Source organism: Leptonychotes weddellii, chromosome 2, assembly GCF_054177405.1.
Source record: "Leptonychotes weddellii isolate Sample4059 chromosome 2, ASM5417740v2, whole genome shotgun sequence".
Lineage (NCBI taxonomy): Eukaryota > Metazoa > Chordata > Mammalia > Carnivora > Phocidae > Leptonychotes > Leptonychotes weddellii.
Genome location: NC_138370.1, coordinates 138,618,357 through 138,631,141, shown reverse-complemented (window position 1 = coordinate 138,631,141; position 12,785 = coordinate 138,618,357). Strand labels below are relative to the sequence as shown.

Genomic DNA, 12,785 nt, shown 5'->3' with positions numbered 1-12,785 from the left:
GTTCTGCATGGAGCACTGGGTGTTATGCACAAACAATGAATCATGGAACACTACATCAAAAACTAATGATGTAATGTATGGTGATTAACATAACAATAAAAAATTTTTTTAAAAAATTGGTGCAAAGACCATCAGCACTGGCATCATCTGAGGCCTTATTAAAAGACAGTCCTACTGAATCAGAATCTACATTTTAACAAAGTCCCCATGTGATTTGTATGACCATTTGAGTATGAGAAAAATAGACTAGAGGACAAGAAAAGGTAGTATCTGAAAGGATGCGAAGCCACAAGAATGGCAATTTGTAAAGGCACAGGCCTTTATGAGACAAGGGAGCATCCTATTTGAGAAACCTAAGAGATTTAGCATTTTCTTTAGAGAAAAATCTAGTCGTGTTACAAGTTAAACTTTAATTACTAGAGCATAAAATGAGAATAAGAGTGGATAGAAGGGTGAAGGCAAGACAAGTAGAAAAGAGCCTTATTGGGATGTGCCTGGCTGGCTCAGGCAGTACAGCATGCAACTCGGTCTAGGGGTTGTGGGTTCAAGCCCCACCTGGGTGTAGAGATTACTTGAAAAGAAAAGAGAGAAAAGAAAAGAGAAAAGCAAAGAAAAGGAGGGAGGGAAGAGCTTTTTTTATACGGAGTCTCATATCCACACTGAAGGAATTAAGACTTAGTACTTTAAAAACGGAATCATAAGCCTAAAATTTGTCATCCTATATTCTATAGTTTTTCTAAAGTGTAAGGCAGGTTTTATTCACACAAGATACTTATATCCTATATTCGCGAATTAAATATTGAACAATCACCTTAATGCTAATAAAAACCCTAACAATTTTGAGGCATGAGATATTCACTGTTTTCAAATGTACAGGCACGATGGAGCGAGCGAATGGTCCTTGCTCAATGATACTGTAGAGCCCATGTGGTTATGGCTACAGAAGTAAGAATGCAAAGGGCTAAGAGCTCTTAAAAGAAAATGAGTGGGGAGTCAGAGGTAAAAATAAAAAGAACTAACACTAGATAAGATACCGGTTTTGGGGGTTTTTTTTTTGGTTTTTTAAAGATATTATTTATTTGACAGAGACACAGCGAGAGAGGGAACACAAGCAGGGGGAGTGGGAGAGGGAGAAGCAGGCTTCCCACTAAGCAGGGAGCCCGATGCGGGGCTCAATCCCAGGACCCTGGGATCATGACCCGAGCCGAAAGCAGACGCTTAACGGCTGAGCCACCCAGGCGCCCCTAAGATACCGGTTTTAAGTGTCTGCGTCAACGTCAGCAGATGGAACATGGAATTACACAATTTGAGAGTTAGAAGAGACTTTAAAGATGACCTAAGCACAACAATCTGGTCTAAGAGACATGCCTATCATCACAGTAATAACAGAGGCTGGTTCTGTTACAGAACAAAAAGAACAGTGCAAAGGTAACAGCAAAGTAAAGTTTCACTTTAAAGTAAAAAGGCCAGATCTGAGCCTTATGTGGCACCAAATACTTGCTTCTTTAATTATCAAAAGGTAGAATATAGGACAAACTAGGAGGAAAAAAAAAAAAAAAAGACCCCAAGAATGAGGGTTTAGACTGTAGGAAGGGCCATCCTAACTGAACCCAGAATGGTTTAGAAGATACAGGCCAATGCTTTATTAGGCTATTTTACTAATGTTGTTAACAATATGCTTTCCAAACATTTACTGCGCTGCTAACTGAACAACTTAAGACTATATGTTTCTCTAACAGTCTAGTCCAAGATCTTTTTTTCTCCTTTCTAGCCAACTGACAGGGTATATTTACGGGAAAGGGAAGGGAAGAAGTGAAATAGGCCCAACTAAGTACTCTAGAGCCAACTGTAAGGAGTTTCCTCTTCACTTCTTTAAATGGTGCCAAATTAATTTTCTCAAAACACAATGGTAATGGGGGAACAGCCAAAAGGTCTTGTTTTGGAACTACCCTAGGCCTCACATTTTCAGTACCAAAAAAAAAACTATCCAGAGTCACATTTCCCATGCTATGGATTCTAAGCATTCAGTTTTAAAAAAATAAGGATGTCCCTGTACACAGCATGGAATTTCAAGTACATAATCCAATACAGGTCAAATTTTATTATTAAATTAAATAATAATGTCGGGCGCCTGGGTGGCTCAGTTGGTTAAGCAACTGCCTTCAGCTCAGGTCATGATCCTGGAGTCCCGGGATCGAGTCCCGCATCGGGCTCCCTGCTCAGCGGGGGGTCTGCTTCTCCCTCTGACCCTCTTCCCTCTTGTGCTGTCTCTCATTCTCTCTCTCAAATAAATAAATAAAATCTTTAAAAAAAAAATTAAATAATAATGTCTTTTTTCTTGGGGGCTCAGGTCATGATCTCGGGGTCGTGGGATGGAGTTCCACATAGGGCTCCATGCTCAGCACGGAGTCTGCTTGTCCCTCTGCCCCACCCCCTGCTTATGCACATGCTCTCTCCCTCCCTCTCTAATAAATAAATTCTTTAAAAATCTTCTTTCTTAAATACTGACATTACTAGGCCAGCATGGTATACAATAATGTCTTTGAAAGGATCAGCTGCAGTTACTAGAATCCAAAGTTCACAAATTAAATTACCAAGGATCAAGTTTCAGCTAGGAATCAACCACTCCTTTACATAAGCAACTTGAGCTCTAAGTCACGCAGTGATGACTTCCCAGCTTTCCAGTGATATTACTATTTTATGATGTAAAGGGCAAGAATGGCAGAAGTCTTTTATAAATATCATTTTAAAAACAAGCTTTAAAAAATATTTATGAGGGACCCCTGGGTGGCTCAGTCAGCTAAGCGTCTGCCTTCACTCAGGTCATGATCCCAGGAGTCCTGCATGGGGCTCCCTGCTCACCGGGGAGCCCGCTACTCCCTCTGTCTGCTGCTCCCCCTGCTCGTGCTCTCTCGCTCTCTGTCTGATAAATAAAATCTTTAAAATATATATATATTTTAAAAATATTTATGAAATAGGGAGATATTAATAACTAAGAAACTTTATAAAACATTCAAACTTCGCCAAATACAGAAGCAGATATGTTTTTAATTCAGTATGCAACATTAAACATAATTAACAGAAAATCTCAGTGCCTGGAAATCCATCTTTGGAAAAGAACCCTTATATATAAAACAACACATTCTATATTAAAAATAAACTGTGCAGTATCTAATGACATGATACTAGTCCTCTGAATCGCATCTGCTGTCACCTCTCAAGGCTTTCCATTCGTACATCACGAATTCCTCTCTTGATAACTGGATTTTTCTGATCAACATCTTAGTATTTTACCTTAAAAAACAAAACAAAACAAAACAACCCTTGACCCACCAACCCCCTTCAGGTACTACCTCTCCTTTTCTGCTCCTTCTCACAGGAAAACTGCATGGCAGAGTACAGTTGCTGTTTCAACATCTTTAATTCCATTCTCTCCCTTCCTTTAAAATTTAGTGTTTATTTTCACCAATGTATACAGGTTCAAAGTCTAAAGTGTCCACAAAGTTTTACAAGACTTATTAAAAAATCAGAAGTCCTCTGTCCTCTGATCCCCATTTCCCACTTTCCACCACTTTCACCTCCTGAACTGTTTCTTCTGGCAGTCAATGCTCCAATATCCTTTATTTTGTTACTTCTTGATTCCTCCGTTTTAGGTAGGGTGCCTAACGGTCCTAATTTATTCAAGTTGTCCCAATGTAATTATTAAAATGTCTCCTTTTGCTCTCAAAAGAGTCTTATATTTCAGGCATAATCTACTGAACTGCACTAAGAAAAATAAGAATTTAGTTCTCTTTGACTCCCCATCCTTACCTCATATACATGCATACTTGCCCAAATTCCCAGTATCATAATTTTGGCTAGGTGGTTATATTCAGAGTTAACATTACAATGACTCTCTAAATGCAATTCACAGCTGAGTCATACAGCATACTACAATTGCCTCCCCTTTCTAAATAATTTTCCCTAGAGTTGATCATTGTTTTATTATTGACTTACTTTTCTATAGACTTATCACCAATTCAGCCCCAAACTCTTCCCTGTCTAAATTTCCTCTTAATATCTTCAAACACATTACACATTCTACCAATTTAATCTCATAGCTATTTATCTTGGTAGCTTCTGACCTATTCCTGTTGGGACTGGATGCTCTATATAACCAGCAACCAGTGATCAAAATCTCAGTTTTACTTTTCCACTCTTCCACTGAGTTTTTCATTTCTAATTTAATTGTTTTTCTTTCATGTTTCATGGATTTAGCATCTCCTCTTACCTCTCTGAAACTATTAAACAATAGTTTCGTGTTTTAATTTTTACCTGCCTGCCTGGTCACCATTTCCCCTAACCTGGTATTTTCCTTTGGCATGGTATTTGGCTCTCACATAAGAGGTTTTCCTAAAATGTTTAGTGATCTCTGGCTACCAGCTCATTTAAGGGTGGGGTCTAAAAAGATCACTGAAGCTCTGTGTGATAGGGCTTGCTGACTATGAACTTTATTGCAGGGATACCAGGTTAGAATATTTCTTTGGGGAAATTCTTTAAGTCTGTATCTTCAGCCCTTTTCTCTTAGGCTGGTTACAATTTCCAGAAAAGAATCTTCTAAACTACTGACTGAAAATTATAAAAAAATGGTAGCCTCGGTTCTTAATCCCCCTATTTTCAATATGGTACTCCCATTCTCAACCACATTCGGTGCATCTCTATTTTATCCTTGGTAGAGAATAAATCTTTAGCCTTCTGCTAAGATAGGGATGGGGTAGTTGCCTGGAATTCCAAGGTCAAGAAAAGGATCTATGATTAGTCCCACTCTTACTCCTTTGCAGAAGTAAAGTGTGCTCTCAATTCCTGACATTTTAGAGGTTCTATAGTGCCAAAAAAGTTTGTTTCTCATCATTCTCACAGCTGGCTCAGGATTCTAAGATCCATAAGATAGATATCACACTTCCTTTTGCTTTTCAGCTTCCAAAATTTTGTTGTAATTGTTTCTTCTCTTCTCTTTGTTCTTGTGAAGTTATGTCTTTTGTTAAAAAAAAAAAAAAAAAATCCTTCTACTTTAGCTTTAATGGAGTTTCAAGAAGAAATAGAATTGTATTTTTTGCCATCTTTAACTGGAAATTCCTCATTTTTCTCTTCATCAATTTTAATCAGGCTTTCACCCTCACACACTCCCACTGAGACTGTTCACTCTTATTAGAGTTATAAAAGACATTCATGTTGCCAAATCTAATGGCTCCTTTACTCTCTATTTTACCTCTTGGTAACATATGATGTAACTGATCACCTCTGCATTTATTACTTTTCTTTTTTTACCTTCTGTGACAGAACATTTTCCTGATTTTTTACACATCTCATGGGCTGTTCCTTCTCCTCTGATTAATACTGGCATGTCCTAAGGCTAAATCCTTCTTAATCTATGTACACTTCCTAGATAATTTCATCCAGACATACTCCTCTAAGTATCTCCCTATACCAATAAATCCCAAATCCACACCCCTAGACCAGATTCTCAACCTCAGAGTCTTATATCCAACTACCTTTGATATTTCTACAGATTTTACAGGTGTCTAAAATATTATACAGCAAAAGAGAACACTTGACTTTCTTACAGAGAAAGCACTCTTACAGAGTACTTTCTTTCAGAGCATTCTTTAATTCTGCTAATTTATAGAATTTGCTTCTCTCCCAGTTTTCTTCTCCAACCTAAATTCCATATACTCTTCCCCTCATCTATTATACTCCAGTCACATTTTCTCTTTCTGTTCCTCAAGTATTCCATGGTCATTTTTGTTTACTGCCTGTTAATCTCCTCTCTCAGATCTTCATAGGGCTGGCACATTCTTGCCATTCAGATCTTAACTGAAATATTCTTCTTCAATGAGAGCTTTCAAATATTTCATATTTCTTTCAATAATGAAGGCAGTCACCAGTCTCTATCACATTATCCATTTTAATTCTCTGCATTGAACAACAAATGTTTCATTGGTTTATTATTTGTCCTCCCTCCCTTTAGAATGCAATCCTAATGAGAGCAGGGACAACTTCTGTCTTGTTCACCACTGTATTCTCAGTATCTAAAGCAGCATCAAGTATTTGGAATAAATTAATACAACAGGAAAATTTTTAAAATAAAACATTCCTCAAATTAGTATGTCAAAATAAGTTTATGGATTCATTTATATATTTTGCTGGAAATACACTCTAAGATACCTTTTCATTACCTTTTGTATTTTTTGGATCTTTTGAACTGATTCTTCAGAAAACTATAGATTCAATGTATTCTTCTATATGGCTGACCATCACTCTCAGAATTCTGTTTAAACAACAAAAAAATTTATTAGATTTACTTAACTTATATAAAAGTTTATCATGAAAAAGTTTTAAAGTAATTTTTAAACAAAATTTAGAACTTAGTCACAAAGTGTACATAAGAAACGTTAAACTCTACAAATTGTTTGAGACACAAAAACTTAAAGAATGAAAACAATTAATTCTACTATAGAAGTTAAAACACAAAGGTATAAATATAACTACAAAAATACATTAATAAGATACACAATAAAAAGATGTAATTTGTGATGTCGATAACAAAGTGTGAAAGGGAGAGACATGTAAGAGAGTTCTGAAGCACCATCAATTTAATACAGATTGTCAAAACCATAAGATGTTTTATGTAAGACCTATGGTTAAGCACAAAGAAAACATCTATAGAGGATACACAAAAGGAAATGAGAGAGGAATCAAAGCATGTCACACGCACACAAAAAAAACCCCAAAAAACCCAACAACAAAAACAAGAAAAACAAAGACAATAGGAGGAACAAAGTGACAAAAAACTACAAGACAGTCAAAAACAAATAACAAAATGGACACAGTAAGTCTTCCCTATCAGTAATTACTTTAAATATAAAAGGACTAAAGTCAGCAATCAAAAGAGTAGCTAAATGGATCAGAAAAAGTAAGATCCAACTAATTTACTGTCTACAACAGAGTCAACTCTAGATTTAAAGACACACAGAGGATGAAAGTAAAAGTGAAAAGATATTCTATGCAAATGTAACCAAAAGAGAGCAGGAGTGACCATACTTCTATCCAACAAAATAAACTTTAAGTCAAAAACTGACAAGAGGCAAAAAAAAGGACATTATATAATGATAAAAGGGTCAATTCATCAGGAAGATGTAAGAATGATATATACACCCAACATGAGAACATCCAAATATTTGAAACAAATACTGATGGAACTGAAGAGTGAAACAGATAGCAACACAATAATAATAGAGATTTCAATACCCCAGTATCAAAAAGGATAAAATATCTAGACAGAGTATCAATAAGGAAACAGGCAACTTGAATAACATTACAGACCAAATCAACTTGACAGACATATACAGAACATTCCACCCAACAGCAGCAGAATACACATTCTTCTTAACTGCACATGGAACATTCTCCAGGACATACCACATTTTAGGTCACAAAATAAGTCTTAACAAATTTAAGAAGACTGAAATCATACCAACTATCTTTTCTGCCAACAATGGAATGAAACTAGCAATCGATAACAAGGAGAACTGAAAAATTCACAAATGCATGAAAATTAAACAACACACACCCTTAAGCAGTGGATCAAAGAAGAAATCAAAAGGGAAATTAGAAACCTGGAGACAAACAAAAACATAACACATCAAAACTTATGGGATGTAGCAAAAGCAGTACTAACAGGGAAGTTTATAGTGGTAAATACTACATTAATAAAGAAAAAATATCTTGGGGGCACCTGGGTGGCACAGTCAGTTAAGCATCCAACTCTTGGTTTCAGTTCAGGTTATGATCTCAGGGTCATGAAATCAAGCCCAGCATTGGGCTCCATGCTCAGCACGGAGTCTGCTTGAGATTCTCTCTAACCCCTCTGCCCCTTCCCCCAGCCCCACTCTCAATTAAAAATAAATAAATAAATCTCATAAATAAAACAGAATCCAGTTCTAAAAAAAAAAAAAAAAGAAGAAATCTCAAAAATGAACCCTAACTTTACACCTCAAGGAACCAGAGAAAGAGCAAACAAGCCCAAAGTTAGCAGAAGGAAGGAAATAATGAAGACTAAAGTAGCAGATGTAAACAAAACAGAGGATTAACAATAGGAAAAAAATTAAAAAAGGAGTTTTTAGAAAAGATCAACAAAATTGAGAAACCTTTAACTAGACTAAGAAAAACAGGAGAGAAAACTCAAATCAGAAGTGAAAGATGTTGGGCGCCTGGGTGGCTCTGATGGTTAAGCGTCTGCCTTCGGCTCAGGTCATGATCTCAGGGTCCTGGGATCGAGTCCCGCATCGGGCTCCCTGCTCCTTGGGAGCCTGCTCCTCCCTCTGCCTCTCTCTCTCTCATGAATAAATAAATAAAATCTTAAAAAAAAAAAAAAAAAAAGAAGTGAAAGATGCAGGGACGCCTGGGTGGCTCAGGAGGTTAAGTGCCTGCCTTCGGCTTGGGTCATGATCCCAGGCTCCTGGGATCGAGTCCCATGTCAGGCTCTTTGCTCAGCGGGGAGCCTGCTTCTCCCTCTGCCTGCTGTTCCCCCTGCTTGTGCTCTCCCTCTCTCTCTCTCTGACAAATAAAAAAATCTTTAAAAAAAAAGTGAAAGATGCAGTACTACAACTGACACCACAGAAATACAAAGATTCATAAGAGACTACTTACTATGAACAATTAGACACCAACAAATTAGATAGCCTAGAAGAAATAAATTCTTAGAAATACACAACCTGCCAAGACTGAGTCATGAAGAAGTAGAAAATCTGCACACACCTGTATGACTAGTAAGGATACTAAGTAATCAAAAACCTCTCAACAAAGAAAAGCCCAGAACCAAACAGATTCAACGGAAAATTCTACCAAACATGTAAAGAAGAATTAATTAACATCAATCTTTCCCAAACTCTTAGAAAAAATTGAAGAGGGAATACATCCAAACTCATTTTATGAAGCCAACATCACCTTGATACCAAAGCCAGAGAGACTCTGCAAGTAAAGAAAACTACAGGTCAATATCCCTAATGAATATAGACGCAAAAATCCTCAACAATATACTAACAAACTAACAAACCAAACCCAAGAGCATATTAAAAGGGTAATACACCACGACCAAGTGGGATTTATCCCTGGGGTACAAGCATGTTTCAACATACAATAATCAATCAATATGATACAGCAAATCAACAAAACAAAGCATAAAAATCACATGAATTTGTCAATGCAGAACAAGCATTTGACATAATTCAACACCCTTTCATGATAAAAAACACACAATAAACTAGGAACAAATAAAATTTCTCAAGATAACAAAGGCCATATATGAAAAGCCCAGAGCTAACATCATGATCAACAGTGAAAAACTGAAAGTTTTCCCTCTAAGATGAGGAACAAGGCAAGGATGCCCACTCTTACCACTTGTATTCAACACTGTACTGGAAATTCTAGCTAGAGTAATTAGGTAAGAAAAAAAAGGCTTACACAAATCAGAAAGTAAGAAGTAAAATTATCCCTGTTCACAGATGACATGATCTTATATGCAGAAAACCCTAAAGATTCCACAAAAAAACCATTAGAACTAACAAATGTCAAAGTTGCAAAACACAAGATCAACACACAAAAATCAGTTGCACTTCTATATACACGAACAATAAACAATCTGAAAAGGAAATTTAAAAAAACAATGTCATTTACAATAGCATCAAAAAGAATAAAATAATTAGTAACAAACCTAACGAAAAAGGCAAAAGACTTGTACACTGAAAACTATAAAATAGTTTTCTGAAATAAGAAGTAAGACACAAATAAATGGAGGGAAGTTTACAGTGGACATACAAAGGATGTTTATAGAAGATTTAGTATCATTAAAATTGTCCATATTGCCCAATGTCATCTACAGATTCAATGTAATCTCTATCAAAATCCCAATGGCATTCTTTGCAGAAACTGAAAAAAAAATCCTAAAATTCATATGGAACAACAAAGGATCTCAACTAGTCAAAAAAATATTGAGAAAAAAGAACAAAGCTGAAGGCCTCACACTTCCTAACCTGTAAACGTATTACAAAGCTATAGTAATCAAATGGTATGAAGTGGCATAAAAACGAACACATTGACCAACAGTAAAGAAAAGAGAGCCCAGAAATAAACCTAGGCATATATGGTCAAATGATCTTCAACAAGTGTGCCAAGACTCCATAATCAGAAAGCATAATATCTTTAACAAACAGTGCTGGGAAAACAGTATATCCACATGCAAAAAAAGACTGAAACTGGATGGACCCTACCTTACACCATACACAAAAACCAAATCAATATGGATTAAAGACTTAAATGTAAGACTTGAAACTATAAAACTCCTAGAGGAAAACAAAAGGGAAATTTTCAGGACACAGGATTTGGAAATCATATCTTGGATATGACACCAAAAGGAAAGGAAACAAAAGCAAAAACTAACAAGTGGGACTCCTTCAAGTTAAACAACTTAATGCGCAGCAGAAGAAACAAGAGTGAAAAGGTAATCTATGGAATGGGATAAAGTATCTGATAACCATATATCTGATAAGGGATTAATATCCAAAATATATAAGAAACCCCTACAACTTAGCAAAACAACAACAAAACCCATAAATAACCCAATTTTTTAAAAAAAGGCAAATGACTTAAACATTTCTCCTAAGACATACAAATGGCTAACAGATATATGAAAAGATGCTCAAAATCCTTAATCATAAGAGAAATGCAAATCAAAACCACAATGAGATATCACAGCATCCCTGTTAAAATGGCCATTATAAAAACAACAAAAATATAGAAAACAGAAATAAATAAGTTTGGCAAGGATGTAGAAAAATTGGTACTTTGTTCATGGTGGGTAGGAATGTAAAATAGTGCCACCACTATGGAAAACAGCAAAGAAATTTCTCAAAAAACTAAAAATACAACTATCATATAATCCAGGAATTCCACTTCTGGGTATTTATGCAAAAGGAATGAGAACAGGATCTCGAAGAGATCACTGTACTCCTATATGTTCACTGCAGCATATTCACAATAGCCAAGAGGTGGAAACAACCTAAACAGTCCATGGACAAATAAATGGATAAAGGAATGGTATATACATACATTGGAATACTATTTAGTTCTGAAAAAGAAGGAAATCCTTTCATACTTAACAACATGGATGAATCTTGAGGACTTTATGCTAAGTGAAATAAGCCAGTCACATTAGAACAAATAATGCATGATTCCACTTAACATGAGGTGTCTAAAGTAGTCAAACTGATAGAAGCAGAAAGTAGAATGGTGGTTGTCAGGGGCTTGGGGGAGAGGGAAATCAGGAACTGCTGTTCAATGGATATAGAGCTTCATAGTCACGCAAGATGAAAAAGTTTCAGAGATCTGCTATACAACAATGTACAAAGAGCTAACAGTACTATACACACTTAAAATTTTAAGAGAGCAGATTTCATATATGGTCTTTTCTCCCCATCCATTTAATCCATATATGTCTTTATATTTACAGTGGGTTTCTTGTAGACAACATATAGTTGGATCTTGTTTCTTAATCCACTCTGACAATCTCTGTCATTGAATTGGTACATTTAGGCTGATACTCAAAGTGATTATTGATATAGTTGGACTAACAGCTACCATATTGATTACTGCTTCTACTTGTTGCCCTTGTTCTTTGTTCCCATTTTTGTCTTCCACTCTGTCTTTTGCCGTTTTCAGCACCTTATATGATTTTCTGAGCAGTTTACAGAATTCCTATTCTCTCCTTCCTTAGCATATTGGTTATGTTTCTTTTTCTTTAGCTTTTTTTAGTGGTTTAGTGGTTTTCACTTTTTTAGGTGGTTACCCTAGAGTTTACAATATCATTTTTGAAGTTTTTTTTCTTTTATATATAGATATAGTTTTTAAGTAACCTCTACCCTCAACATGGGGCTCAAACTCATGACCAGGCGCCCCTATAATATACATTTACAACTAATCCAAGTTCACTTTCAAATAAACTATACCACTTGACAAGTAGTATACCTTATAATAACCAAATAATCCTAATTCCTCTCTCCTATCCCTTGTATTGTCATTCATTTCACTTACACATAAGCATGTACGTATATGTGTGTGTGTATATATATATATACACATACACAAGTATATACAAATTCATTATTGCTATTACTATGAACAAACTGTTATGTGAGGTCAATTAAGAATAAAAATAGAAGTTTATTGTTATTATTTTACCTTTACTTACTCCTTCTTCAATGCTCTATCTTATTTTACAAACTTCCAAGTTTCCAACCTATTCCATTTTCCTTCTCTCTAAAGAACTTCTTTTAATATTTCCTGCAAGGCAGGTCTACTACCAACAAATTCCCTCAATTTGTTTGAGAAAGTCTTTATTTCTTCTTCATTTTTCAAGAGTAATTTCACAGGAAAAAGAATTCTAGGTTGGTGAGTTTTTCTCTCAATACTTTAAATATTTCACTCTACTTTCTTCTTACTTGCACGGTTTCTGAGGGGAAGTCAAATGTAATTCTTTGTTCTTCTATAGGTAAGGTGTTTTCTTCCTCTAGCATCTTTCAGGATTTTTTTTCTTCCTACCTGATTTTCTATAGTTTGAAAATGATACGCCTAGGTGTTGTTTTGGGGGGTACTTATCCTTCTTGGTGGTCTCTGAACTGGATCTGCGATTTGGGGTCTGACATTAACTTGGGGAAATTCTCAGTCATTATTATTTCAAAAGTTTCCTCTTT

The 12,785-nt window shown here is 35.7% G+C and overlaps 1 protein-coding gene across 1 annotated transcript in view; it reads right to left on the bottom strand.

The window, feature by feature from the left end:
- CLOCK (clock circadian regulator) overlaps positions 1–12,785 on the bottom strand; it is a 128,599-nt gene that overhangs the window by 63,327 nt on the left and 52,487 nt on the right. Inside the window, exon 5 of the mRNA XM_006752468.3 lies at positions 6,216–6,307. The gene's annotated coding sequence lies outside the window, so the exon portion shown is untranslated. The remainder of the gene's footprint in view (positions 1–6,215; positions 6,308–12,785) is intronic.